The 14,358-nt window shown below is 31.2% G+C and overlaps 1 long non-coding RNA gene across 6 annotated transcripts; it reads left to right on the top strand.

Moving 5' to 3' along the window:
• Positions 1-9,045: 9,045 nt before the first annotated feature.
• On the top strand, positions 9,046-13,527 carry LOC107848431. Of its 6 annotated transcripts, none has more exons than XR_001668014.2 (5): positions 9,046-9,346; positions 10,969-11,067; positions 11,372-11,803; positions 11,987-12,104; positions 12,878-13,527. It is a non-coding gene; the product is annotated as an uncharacterized LOC107848431 (long non-coding RNA). The 6 variants fall into 6 exon arrangements; XR_007046631.1 differs by lacking the exon at positions 12,878-13,527 and adding an exon at positions 12,275-12,675 and having other exon boundaries at positions 9,047-9,346; positions 11,431-11,803; XR_007046630.1 differs by having other exon boundaries at positions 9,048-9,346; positions 11,431-11,803; positions 12,873-13,527.
• Positions 13,528-14,358: the final 831 nt, after the last annotated feature.

Below are 14,358 nucleotides of genomic sequence, written 5' to 3' on the forward strand. Positions count from 1 at the left end.
AACAGCAAGATCACCATTTTTACCAAGAATAAAAATAAATCAACCCAGCAATGGGCGCAATAAATTAAACTTTGAAATCAAAAAACAAAAGAGTAGAGAAGAAATATCAAAAATTAGGATTTATTCAGACCGCATTTTAAATTAAAGCAACAAATATTAAAATTGTTAATCAATACTATAAGAGAAGTTGGCTCAAGTTTCTCGTTTTCTTCAAAACTAAAAAGGTCATAATTTTTTATCTGTGAAAGAAGAAAAGGAACGATGAAAAATTCGAAGTTGTTGTGGCCGGAGAGCAAGGTTTTCACATTAATTGATGATTGAAGTCAAAAAGAAACTCGAAGTCCAACTATTTGTCGTCGGAGGTTGAAGTCGCCGGGGATTGAAAGGAGAAATTTGCAGAACTGTTGGTTGAGAGAAGCTATTGAGCGAGAGGAGAGAGATGGTCGATGATTTAGATTGAAGAAGAGTGTGGGTTGGGTTGATTTGTATTTTTGAAAAGATTAAAAAGTTTTGAAAATATTAATCAAGCCCACATTTAACTTAATCAAGTTTCCTAATTATGTTTGACCCTTTAAGTTGGTCAATGTCATCAATCCTTCATTCAAGACTTAAAAGACACCTTTCCTTCAATTTTCTCAACAAACTACAAGTAGAAGATTAGTCTTTTACCTATTTTGTCAACAATACCAATACAAGTATCAAATCAGATAATAAAAGTATCGATAACTTATCGAGCGGCTACAAAATAATGCCACATGCTGATATGAAATTGTAATATATCTATTAAGTTAATCGTTCAGTGTTGTAATTAAATGATTATAATTCAATTAATTTTTTATTTAGAGGCTACTAATTAATATTTATTTATCTCAAGCCCGAAAACCAACAACAAAAGGAGCTTTGGAGCAAAAAAGTTAGATCAAACTTGAAACTAATAAAAATCAAATTCAATATCCTCTTGTTCCTATTTCACCGGCATAGTAACATCTTAAGCAAGAAAACAAACATGAAAATATAGAGAACTACTAACATGGATGTACTTATGAGTACAACGACAAACATGGAATATCTCTTCATTCCGTAGTATCAAGAGTTTATATCTTTTGATTTTTCTTTGTTTTTCATAGGCGCTCTTTATCAATAGTCTGTACTTTGCAGGTCAGACTCTTCTATTTTTAAAGTGATTGCATTGATAGTAACTTTTTGTGCCATGGCTCATGTCCACCTAATCTGAAATTTAAATTTAAATGAAGAAATATATATCAACATCATGGATAGAGTGAGAATGATATAATAAATAAACTTGGATATGTGATTTATCAGGAAAAAGTATAACATAATTTGAATAAGATACGACATAAAAAGAATTCAAAAGAGAACAAAAAAATAGATGAAGGAAAAATAGAAATATGCAGTGAAAGGGGAAATCCGAAGAAGCACATACCTATAGCTTCAAAACTGGTAGAAACAACTGAAAATACCCAATTTAACACTCTTAATTTAACACTGCATGTCAAGTAAAATTATAAAAATTCAGTCTGCACGATTAGGCAGGGAAAATTTTCAATAACAACTAATTAAACCCACAATAATTAATCCTTAAAAATTGACAAATACGAAGAAAATCAAGAAGAAGCCTAAAAAGAAAAGAAAAGAACAGATAACAAAGAACAGGAAAGGAATCTGTACTCAAAACAAAGAATGAATAAAAAATAAAAAAACGAAAGTGAAACATCAAAGATACCTCAAGCCGAATTCCTTAAGAATTTGTGTACTACTTCACTATTATTATTTAGAAAGAAGAAGAAACATTCGGAAGGAAAGAGAAGAAAGTACCAAATTATACCTCCACAAATAGCTCCAAAAGATGAAACTGGAGAGAGTGTGTAGAGACTTCTACGTTTACTACTAGTAAAGATATTATGTGAAATTACATTTCTTCCTTTGATCGTCCTCCATTGGCTTTTCTATATAGTACAAACATATAAAATAAAATAATATATAATAATAACAAAAAAAAATAATGAAGGCACGTTTTACGGACCCGATATTATAGTTTTAAATATATTTATCGATATTTAAATAGTTTATCAAAATAAATTAAATTAATATTTTTAAATAAATACGATAGAAAATGATAATAGAGATAACACTTTGAAAAAACTATTTTTTTTATAAAATTAAATAATAGCTTAAAAATTATTTAAAATATCCGAATTAAAATTAAAATATAATATGCTTCAATGCTTATTTTAAAATTAAGTCAAACACATTTTCTTGAATTAAATAACTAATTTTAATATATTTATATTTTAATTTTATTTGAAAACTATATAAGAGGATAAATTAAAATTATAAGTGTTAGTATATTAATATTTTTATAAAATTTTACGAGCAATATTTTTTAAAATATTATCTTTTTACCTAATATACTATATAAATAAAAGTAAACAGCGTATTATACTAAGGAGATAAGAGATCGTTCTTATTCATATAAATATATCATACATTCATTTTCATTATGAAATAATATGAAACTACTAAAGATACATTATTGATAGTTGAAAATTATCTATAAGAAAATAGAGCACAAATCAAATTAATATTGGTAGAGTTAAAATTTTTATGAAAGACATTAAGAAAATATATGCTATTTAATGTTAGTTTAAAGTTATTTGACATGTAGGTTAATTTATCTATTATATCGTACTCTCTTTATTCCTTTTTATTTGCTCTATTCGGGCTAGACACACATGATAGATAGATGGATGGATGGATGGATGGATGGATGGATGGATGGACAGATAGACAGATAGATAGAGATAAAGAGATCATAGTTATCTAGATATTTCATAGGATATGAGAGGTAGAACAACAGGGCCAGATGAGATTCCGGTGAATTTTTGAAATTGTACAGGAGGGGCTGGTATGGAGTGGTTGAGTACGATGATTCCATTGTATAAGAATAAGGGCGATATTCAGGATTGCAATAATTATAGGAATATCAAGTTGTTGAGTCCCATTATGAAGGTTTGGGAGAGGATGGTAGAGTTGAGGTTGCGGAGGATTGTTACTAGTTTTGATAATCAGTTTGGATTTATGCCTGGGCGCTCGACTACTGAAGTCATCTATCTCGTCAGGAGACTGGTGGAGCAGTATAGGGATAGGTAGAAGGATTTGGATATGGTGTTTATCGACTTAGAGAAAACCCATGATAGAGTTTCCAGGGAGATTCTTGGGAGGTGTTTGGAGGCTAGAGAGGTGTCTATTATGTACGTTAGGATGATTAAGGATATGTATAACGGAGCCAAGACGCGGGTTAGGATGGGTGGAGGGGACTCGGAGCACTTTTCCATCTTGATGGGGTTATATCAAGGTTTGACGTGTAGTCCATTTATTTTTGCCTTGGTGTTGGATATTTTGACGCGGCACATTCAAGGCAAGGTGCCTTATTTTTTTATTTTTGCGGATGATGTAGTATTGTTTGACGAGACTCGTAGTGGAGTTAATGCTAAATTAGAGGTTTGGAGGCAAACTCCAGAGTCTAAAGAGTTTAGATTGAGTAGGTCCAAGACGGAGTATTTGGAGTGTAAGTTTAGCGAGGTGTCTCATGAGTTCGATGTAGTTAAGCTTGACACTTATTCTACCAGTAAGAGAGATAGTTTCAAGTAACTGGGGTCTATGATTCAGGAGAATGGAGAGATTGACAATGATGCCACTCATCGGATTAGGGTAGGGTAGATGAAATGGAGGCTCGCCTCTGGAATATTGTGCGACAAAAAAGTACCTCTCAAACTTAAAGTTAAGTTCTACGGGGTGGTGGTTAGACCGGCTTTATTATATGGGGCGGAGTGTTGGCCTGTTAAGAAGGCCCACATCTAGAAGATGAAGGTGGCAGAAATGAGAATGCTTAGGTGGATGTGTGGGTATACTAGGAAAGATAGGATGAGTTTATTCGAGATAAGGTGGGAGTGGCTTCGGTGGAAAATAAGATGAGGAAAGAGAGGTTGAGATGGTTCGGTCATGTGAGGAGAAAGAACATTGATGCTCTAGTGCGGAGGTGTGAGAGGTTGGCTAGGGATGGTTTCAAGCGAGGTAGAGGTAGACCGAAAAAATATTGGGGGAGGTGATTAGACATGATATGGAGTAGCTCCAGCTTACCGAGGACATGACCCTGGATAGGAAGTTATGGATTAGGTGGATTTGGGTAGAAGGTTAGTTTGAGTTTAGGATATTGTATCTTTTGGTCTGTTTCTTGGAGTATCTTGCTTATGGTATTATTGGATATGCTAATTTCTATTGTATCTATATGCTAATTTTTATTGTATCTTGTTCTTTTCCTGTTCCTACTATTATTATACCCTATCTTGTATCTTGTTCTTTTACTATTCCTAATATTCTTATTCTTCGTCGTAGACTGTTTTAATCTGAGCCGGGGTTTATCGAGAACAACCTCTCTATCTCACATTTGAGGTAGTGGTATGGACTGTGTATACTTACCCTCTCCAGACCCCACTTGGTGGGAATATATTGGATATGTTGTTGTTGTTGTTGTTGGTGGTGCACAAAATATAAAAAATATCATTATGTTAGCTTTGAAATTACAATAATGCCCTTGGTTGTCCCCTATATAATAAAAAACACTATTGTTTTTTAATTTGCTTTATTTTTCTCAACTCCAATTACTAATATAGGGGTAAATTTGTTTTTCTAAGTTATATTCATTTTTGTTTCTTTTATTATTATTTGTTAAAAGGGTTTTTGATCAATTTATTAGTCTTTTAGATCTTTAAATGTTGTGTTATTCTAAGAAAAGTCATGTTTGAAAATTATATACGTAATATCATCATTTGAAATGTACTGAATTGTTTCATTGATCCAATTCGAAGAATAAAACTAGAAAAAAAATTCATAACTTTTATTTTTAGAGCCCATTGTTTTTTTTTTATTCTTTATTTATGTCACTCATAAGAAAGAGAATTATTAGTATTTTATTTCTGAAAATGATAACTGTTTACAATATGTGAAATACTTTTTTTTTTATATATCTTGCTCAATAAATAGAAGATAATTTGCGGATAAAATATTAGTACATTTTCATATTAAATTATTATCTACATAAATTATATTGTGCTAGCGGATTATATAATAGTAGATGATGTTGTCATATAAAACAACAAATATTGAAACTAAAAGTAGAATTAGAGAACAGAAGATGGTGCGTTTGGTACGGAAAATATTTTTCAGAAAATGTTTTCCGGTTTTTTCTTGTTTGATTGCAATAAAAGTTTAGAAAAATATTTTTTAAGACAACTTATTTTCCACCATTTGATGGAAAATGACTTCCCTCATGGGCCAAGGGAAGTCATTTTTCAGAAAATGACAAATTTGACTTATGACCTTACCCTCACCTCTCTTCCCACTCCAACAACACTTATATTCACATGACTCAAAAAATTTACATTTCTCAAAAATTTACATTACTCGAAAATGTTTTTCACTGTGCTTTGCTTCAATTTTTTCCTGTTTGAAATAAAAAATACTGAATTCCGAATTTTTTCCATTTTCAATTCGTTGAATATATTGTTATTTTCACATGCATAGAGGAAGACTTACTTATGTTACTTTTGTTAATTGCATATTTCATTTTGTTATCGATGTAACTTATTTCGTGAGGTTGAATAAGTTTGTCGTTCTATTATATCTATATTAATTGTAGTATCTTGAGATTGTCCTAACAAAATGTTGAAAAATGTCTACTATATTTGTTAATTAATAGTTGCTTAAATTTAGTGATTGTAATATTTTAGTATTCGATATTGATATTATTTGTTATGCTTAAATTAGTTTTTACGAATTGTTGAGTTGCTAGATGCACTGATATACTAGTTAACAGATAGTAGTATTTTCTAAAACATATTTTTTCACTCGTCAATCAAACACTAGAGAATATTTTTCTAAAAAATATTCTCTACTCACCAACCAAACACCATAAAATATTTTTTGAAAAATATTTTTCATTCACCAATCAAACATGAGAAAATAAGTAGAAAACCAACTTATTTTCCAGGAAAACATTTTCCATGGAAATATTTTCCATCATACCAACACACCCATAAACAAAAATAAGGTTCTTATATATTTTACTTTAAAAGATGGTAGCATAATATAGTAACATAGTATTTTCTACCAACATAGGTTTGGTGCAGCGGATGGGGCTGCTCCATTCTTAACCAAAGGTCGAGTGTTCAATCCTGGACATGGAGAAAACTCTGATGGGCCCTAACCAGCGTAAATCCGGATTAGTCGAGCTCCAATGCGAATACAACACATCGGATGAGAAACCAAAAAAAATATAGTATTTTCTAAATTAGTCCTTTTAACTTCATTTTAAAAAATTTACCAACTTCAATTCTCAATGATTAAAACTTTTCCGTTTTAGTAATTAGGGGAAAAATGTGCAACACATATTTATAACGCATATTTTCAGGAAATAGTTAGGTACTAAAAGTGGAAAGCTCCTGAGTGTAAAATCGAAATATCATTTTACTTCTACACTAATTAAATATTAAAAATATATCTAATTAATTAAATATAAATGATATTCTATTATATTATATTAAATTATAAAAGTGAAAAGACATAAAGTCGAAAGTTGAATCATTTCACTGTTACGCTATTGTGATAATAATTGATTGTAATGAAGGGTCGTGCAGTCATTGAAGAATTGTAACAGTCAAGACAATGATGGAAGACTTGAACTCTTTTGATTCATTTTCAGAAAATATTCTCCTATATATAAAGCCTCATCTCTTCTGTTTCAATCAATTTATGAATTTTGATTGCTTAAAGCATTAACAAAAACACTACTAATACTGTAGAATTAATTTCACCTTCCGAGTAGATGTCTTTTTTCTCTTCAGAAACATATTATGCAAATATCAAAGTTTTAAAATTCTTTCGGTTACAACTTATTCACGTATTACTTAATTACAGATGTTGAAATGATTGTTCAGTTTTAAATTTTGAATTACACTATAAACAAACACACCATATGCCTTCACGTACCATTTCACTCTTCCGCACCCAAAATCAAAATCCAATCTCGTTTTGTGTGGATTAACAAGGCATTAACAAACAAGGTCATTTTATAATTTCAATTAAAAGGCTCAATCTATTATTATCTTGTGCAGAGGTGGATCCAGGATTCGGACTCTCTGGGTGCCAAGTAAACTTATTGACAAAGGCGAAGTCACCTTCGATGAAGGGTGGTCAGATGCACGCCCTTCGTTGGAAAATTATGTGGTGAATAGAGGTTAAATGTTAATCATAATGAGTGTATATTTAATTTTGCACGCTCTTAACATAACTGAGAATAAAGTTTAAAACATTCTTCACTGAATTTCTGACTCCTCCACTGCTTATCAATTAAATTAATCAAATTATTCTTTTTATGATACATAGGACAATTAACCAATTAATTTAAAAAAACAATAATAAAATGACAAAACTTGATTTTTCAATAATATTTCTAATATCATAATATAATATTCATATTTAAATGGTAGAATGTACGCCTGTTGCCCTGTATTAGTCAACAATGCTTCACCAAAAATAATTTTAAAAAATAAACTAATGCTTCACAGAAAATAATTTTAAAAAATAAATGCTGCATACCGGGATCGAACACACAACCTATGGGCAACAAAAATGCTGACTTTGATATTATGAGTGACAGATTTAATATTAATATTAAAAAACAAATACTGTAAACTGGGATCGAATACACGACCTATGGGCAACAAAAGTGACGTTTTGCCACTTGCACTAGATAGTGCTATGATATTATGACTGGCAAATTTAATATTTAACTATATCAATATATATATAGAGAGAGAATTTCCGTCGAAGTTTGCGGGTGGCGTGGTGTGCTTCTATTGGATTATCACTATATCATATTATATATTGATTAGTAACTCTTCATCTCTTCATTTGCTTTTCATGTTATTCAATGCTCGTTACATGTAAAGTTGTTATCATGTGATCAGAAAGGTCACGGATTTAAACTTTGGAAATAACATTTTGTAGAAAGGAAAAAAAATTAAAATCCTCCCTTTATCACTGAACCAAGTTTTTTGCTTGTATCAAGTGGATTTAATTTAATATATATACACATAGAAAGAAAAAACTTCATATATATACATACACACACATATAGTATAATTCTTCGACGAATGGGGGTTGGATGAATCCCTGGAGTTCACATATCTCCGCTCCTTTCTGAAACTCTACGCATAACAGAAGTTTTAATGCATCAAACTGTTTTATTTTTTATTCACGAGGTGAAGCAGTAGAAAAAGGAAGCTAGAGTTAGAAGTTTTGGCATGAAACTACAACAAACTTGATATATTTTGCTACGTGAACTTTTGTTTGATATTTCTGATTTGAATTACTTGCTGTAGTTTTGTGTTTATGTTTTGATCTCTTTTGTATATCTCAAAGAAAGTATATGATATATGTGTATCATTTAAAATTTATCATATTGCAATATAATTTTTTAAAAATATTTGGGAATAAACATGCAACACACATTCTCAGATAATAATATATAATATATATGTAACATATATATTTTATACATAATATATATATATATATATATATATTGCATATTGATAGGCGGTCCATTTCCCCCCAAAAAAAATATTACTCGCTCCGTTTCAAAAAGAATGACCTACTTTGACTTGACACAAAATTTAAGAAAATAAAAAAAATTTTAAATCTTATAACCTTAAATTAAAATTCTGTCAAATATACCAAAATTTTCTTTAATCTTGTGGTTCTAAATCTGTCATATAAAAAATTAAAATTAAAGTATTACGAAAAAAATAAAATTATTTGTTTTAAATAAATTAAAAATAAAAGTAGTTCATTCTTTACGCGGAGAAGATAATACAAAAGGATTTAACATAAACAGTGTGCAACGCACTGAATCACGTGGTGTCTGCGATAAGGCTTTATAAAAAAATGTATTACTACTATTTAGAAATGTGGTGAAGCAAGCACGTCTTCATCGACATGCTTGCCCAGGGATATTTTAGTCTTTTCGTTGAATTTTTTGTCCATTGTTTCCACCGCCACTTTTATTGTTTATCCATTTTCCTTACCACTTCTTCTTCAAGCTTTTCTACGCTTTTTCATTGGAATGATTTTCCTGCAACTGTCTGCATCTCAGCTTAATTTGGGAGTTTGAGAATCAAGCTAGAGCATTAGGAACTCAACATCAGCAACAAGATTTGCATAGTGAGTTCTACTGTTTCAAATTTCAACTCCTCATGTGCTTTTGGTGAGTAATTAATTTGAACAGTTGGATATATGAGCCTCTTCATTTGCTTAATTATGATTCCTTTAAGTTGAATTTCAGTTTATTCAGTAAGAGGTTCGTTTCTTTGTGCGGCTTACGGCTGAAAACTTTGTGGGTCATTCTTCATTTTCTATGTTTATGTTTTAAATCGTGGAGTTTTTTTTACTTGTATTTATAAGTTGATTGTTTGAATGTTGTTAATTTGGGGGAAAACAAGCATGCTATTTCTGTGAATTTTTTACTTGATTCAATTTTTGCTCTCTAGTTGTTTGTGAAAATTCTCTAACCATGCTGCTTGAGAAATTGATGGTTATTTTCCAATCAAGCTGCTTGAGAAATTGATGGTTATTTGAAATATTCTTAGTGAGATGAAGAGTTGTGATAGTCACTGAAATTAAGAATGTTGTTTTTTAATTGGACAAATTATAAGGTGAAGAAGAGGAATTTGAAATATTATGACGGTCGCTATGTGAAAAATGCTTCTTTTTTTCGGCTTCAACACTTTGAAAAAGAGAATCAATTTTTTGTCTATATGCATATATGGTAACTATCTATTAAGAGAGGTAGCAGATACTTTAAAATTTATAACATTGTGAATAGATAAAATCAACAACCTTGTAAGCCATCCGCATGACCAACAACACAAGATGACAACACGAGAAAAAGATGAAAAGTAGGAATTCTAAGAACGTGTTTTTTCCATGCTTTGTTACCTAAATGACGAAATGAGTAACAATCACACCAAAGTTTCTTGTAATCTAACATAACACAAGAAAATGATGAAAAATAAACTCCTAAGATCATGTTATTTTCATATTCTTTTTTTGGTTAATTACCTCACTAAGATTGTTGTCGAACAAATGAGTTTGTAGGTACTTGGTAACTCTGCCATCAATCTCGTTTTTTCCCAATATTTATAGAATCATGGAATGAAGAAATTGTATTTCTCTCTTGAACTAAATTGATTTCTCTTTAGTGTAGGAGTAGAACATATGTATTATTGTTTATGTACAGAACATCAATTGCTTTATACTTAGCATAATAAAAGTTTTTACTTATAAAATGGCTCCTTATGTTGTTAGCCAAGCGAAAAAGAACACTTTCCTATCCCATATTTTTTCTTAATGTCAACGTGTTAGATCTGATTTTAGTTAAATGTTATCCTCAGATGCACGTTATAGCTATAAATTAAACCGATATTCAAACAGGATAAAAGTACTTTAACATGACATCTTCAGCTTGCCATTTCAATTTCACAGTTCCATCTTGACGTAATCTTTTGATTTGTGTTTGTATTCTCTGTTTTGGTTTCTTACTTTGTGATTTTCAATTTGAATTCATCAAGTATCAGATGCATATGTTCATGTCTGTTACCAAAGATGCTTAGAAGAAAAATGCTTTCAGCATCGCCGACAATATCAATTTCTAAACTATGACTATTCAGTCACTACAATTACTATATTTGAACGCCCAAAAAAGTAATAATTTACTTAGACTTTGTTACCATATACCTCGATCATTGATTAACATAAATTGTCACTAAAATCAGAATTTTTTATATCATACTGAATTTTTTTCTGAATCAGAATTTTGTACTTATGCAGGATCCATGGGGTAACAGTTGCTGAAATGCCTCTAATGGCAACATACAATAAATACCGCCGCCAGGGAATATGTAGCGTCTTCTAAATTCTATACTGGAGGTAATTTGACAGAAAAGTGTTGTTCAGTACCGACTGTTTCGAATTTTAATTTTGACATTCTTTCTAAATTTTTGGGGTTTTTATTTTTTAGGAATGCTTTTAGATATTATAGTTGCATTATTTAGATGGTAAATAAAAAAAAGCAGGTTCTTCGGGTGTAAAGAAAGTTATGGATTTCTTCAATCAGTTAATTGCTGATAAGCCATTTCTTTTCGTTGTAATTTCTATTTTTTTAGTTGTTTCGGGCATAGAGAAATGGTTTTTCTCTCTCACCAATTGGGTTTCTCCTGTTGTTGCTGTCTAGGCATTTTTTCAGCTGAGCTATATGGTAAAATGTCTCTTGGACTCTTTCATTGGTTGCAGAAAGATTGAGAACAGAGATGATTTTCGAAACAAGAGATTGGAGCTGGCTGGTGAGCTCCTTGAACGAGAGCTCAGGACACACATTAAACATGTCGAGAGGTGTATGGTGGAGGCAATACAAAGAGATCTTTATGGAGATCGACCAGTGCAGCCAATTGAGCACTACTTGGATACATCAATAATACCAATGGTGTCTCCAGGGCATTTTCCACTGGACATTGGTGTCACCCTTACAAGAGAATGGATATGGTTTTCGGTGTAGTTGCAACTCTTAGACGAACAAATCCATTGCAAATGACTACCGATATGAGGAAAACGCGTCAGCAGGTTACATACACCGGGAGGGTTGGTGATACACTGATACTAGATATTCGTAAGTGTTTCTAAATTTATATTAACCATTTCTTTTTGCGCTTTCCATTAGCAAAAATGGTGACTTCATTTGTCTTGCTTCCTGATCATTGGTTGTTCTGTCATATTTTTTTTGGTATTTTGTTTCTGTTTTGTTTAGCTTTAAGTATGATAACCTAATGATTGTTAAAAATAACTTATGCAGACTTCCTTCTCACTAGGGAAAATGGCCTCTTCTTGGATCTGCTTCCTTCAGCTGGAATCAATCATGTAGTTTTCACCAAAAAAACATGTTCTTTTCCCAACCAAGTTTTTAAATAAAGGTTATTTATTCAATTTACCATTTAAGTGCATTTTATTTCCTAAGAAATTTAGATTACGTAGATTATTTATGTAGTTTGTTTTTTAGATTTATTAATGACCTTTTTAAAAAGCAGGTAGAGATGTCTGAAGCCTATAAGTTTTTGAGCATTAGTTTCCTTTACAACTACAGGTCTTTCCTTGCAAAGTTGTTTTCTTTGCATACAATTAGGTACTACGATCTTCAATTCCGACTGGTAAAACATGAACTGAGAGCAATATGCAGAGAAAACTTGCAGGATCTGCTCATGACGAGGGCGAAGTCCCTGCTATATTGCTTACTGATGTTGATAGTTCATTCATTTTTTTGACTTGGGCTCTCTCTTTGTTTCAAACTTTGCTTGCCTGGCTCACCTTATCGTTCTTTGTTGTTGAAAAGTGATTTTCAGTACATACTAGATCTTTAGCTTATTTACTGTTCAAAAATGTACTCTTTGTTGCAACATGTCTTACAATTTGGAGAATGATGTCACTTGTGAGACTCCTAATGAGATAAACTCATTTGCTTTTGCTATGATATATATAATTTTCCCATACAATATTAGAAACATTTAATATTGGGTCTACCATCTAGTATACATACAATATGTGAGCATTATTTAAAAATAAAAAAAATTACTTAACACTACACCTTTTTAATATTACTTAAAATCCCACATCTACAAAGTAATTACAAAAATTTTAACTCACTTTCTCTATACATAACGTTATTGGATATTTTCACTTTAAAGTGCAGTTTTCCTGGAAGAAGACAGGCATGCAACAGAGTTAAACCCACTGGCGGAACACCTCCATCCGACCCACTCTTCCGCCGGCCACCACCCACCGATGAAACATTTCCATCACCGTTGAACCCAATTACTACTCTTTCAACTCCATTAAAAACGAATTGAAATAGAGTCGCGGTGTCATTGCTATCTCCATTGCTCCGATTAATTTTCAGTGAAGCTTTGTTAAACCCATGGAAAAGTCATTGTTAAATATGTATCGGAATGAAGATACATCATGGGATCTGCTAAAAAAGTACAAATAAAGGGAATTTAGAGATTCATCAATGGAGGTTGAACATGATGATGACGTCCTCCACCATCACATCTCGAATCCATGATAGTGTACAAGACAATTCAAGCCATGAGGAATTTTAAAGTTTGGAGATTCGTCAAGGGAGGTTGAAGATGATGATGTTATTGAAGATACATAAGAACGACGTGTATGTGAAGAGAGTTCGGAGATACATAAGAATGATATATTTAATAGAAAATGATAAGAAGATACCTCACACGATTCTTCACCAAATGTACAAAAGTTATACATCTTACTAATATTAGGTTTCAGATACATAAGAAAGATGTATTTGATTGAAAATCTATAAGAAAAAATCATGTATCAAAATGTTTTTTGTGGTACTGATATATAAGACTTATGTATCTGAAAGTATCTCTGTGACTTTATCACATAAGAGTTATGTATTCGTACTTATGTATGAGATGGTAATATATTGCGAGTCTTAAATATATATCGCGACAATGAATGAAAACTGAGATTTCATGTAAATATAAAAGCAATCAAAATTTTATATAATTAAGTGCTAAATTGTTGAGATTCTATAAAAATTATTAATAATGCAACATAAACATCAATTTATTTTAGAAAGTTCTCACATCTAGTCTTAAAACCAGACAAGCTCATACTCAGACTCATTGCATATAAAGTTGAATTGTGATTTTAAGTCGATATCAAAAGATACCTCCGTGCGCAAAATATTTTATATTAGCAGAATCGGAAAGAAGTTGTAATGTAGAATGCCCATGGGCTGAGTTGCCTTAGGTGAAGGGTGGTCCGTTGCATATCTTTAGTAGAAAAATTATGTGGTGTACAAAGTTACTATTTATTAGCTATTATTAATGTATTTTAATTTTACGCGTCCTTAACTCAATTGAGAAGAAAAATTACACATCCTTCACCAAATTTCTGGGTCCACATTGAGACAGCCCACCCTACTACTGGGGCGGCTCAACCCTTTGAGCAAAAAGGCGGCCGCCTAAGGCCCCCAAAATTTGAGGACCTTATTTTTTTTTTTAGTAATAATTCATTATAAATTTAAAAATATATATATTGAATACTTTTTTATAGAAAAAATAAATTTTTCATATAAAAAATTTAGATGGAATTTAATATATTTAGTCCAGAATACTATGTGTCAAGAAATTAATGCAT

This window comes from Capsicum annuum, chromosome 11 (assembly GCF_002878395.1).
Source record: "Capsicum annuum cultivar UCD-10X-F1 chromosome 11, UCD10Xv1.1, whole genome shotgun sequence".
Lineage (NCBI taxonomy): Eukaryota > Viridiplantae > Streptophyta > Magnoliopsida > Solanales > Solanaceae > Capsicum > Capsicum annuum.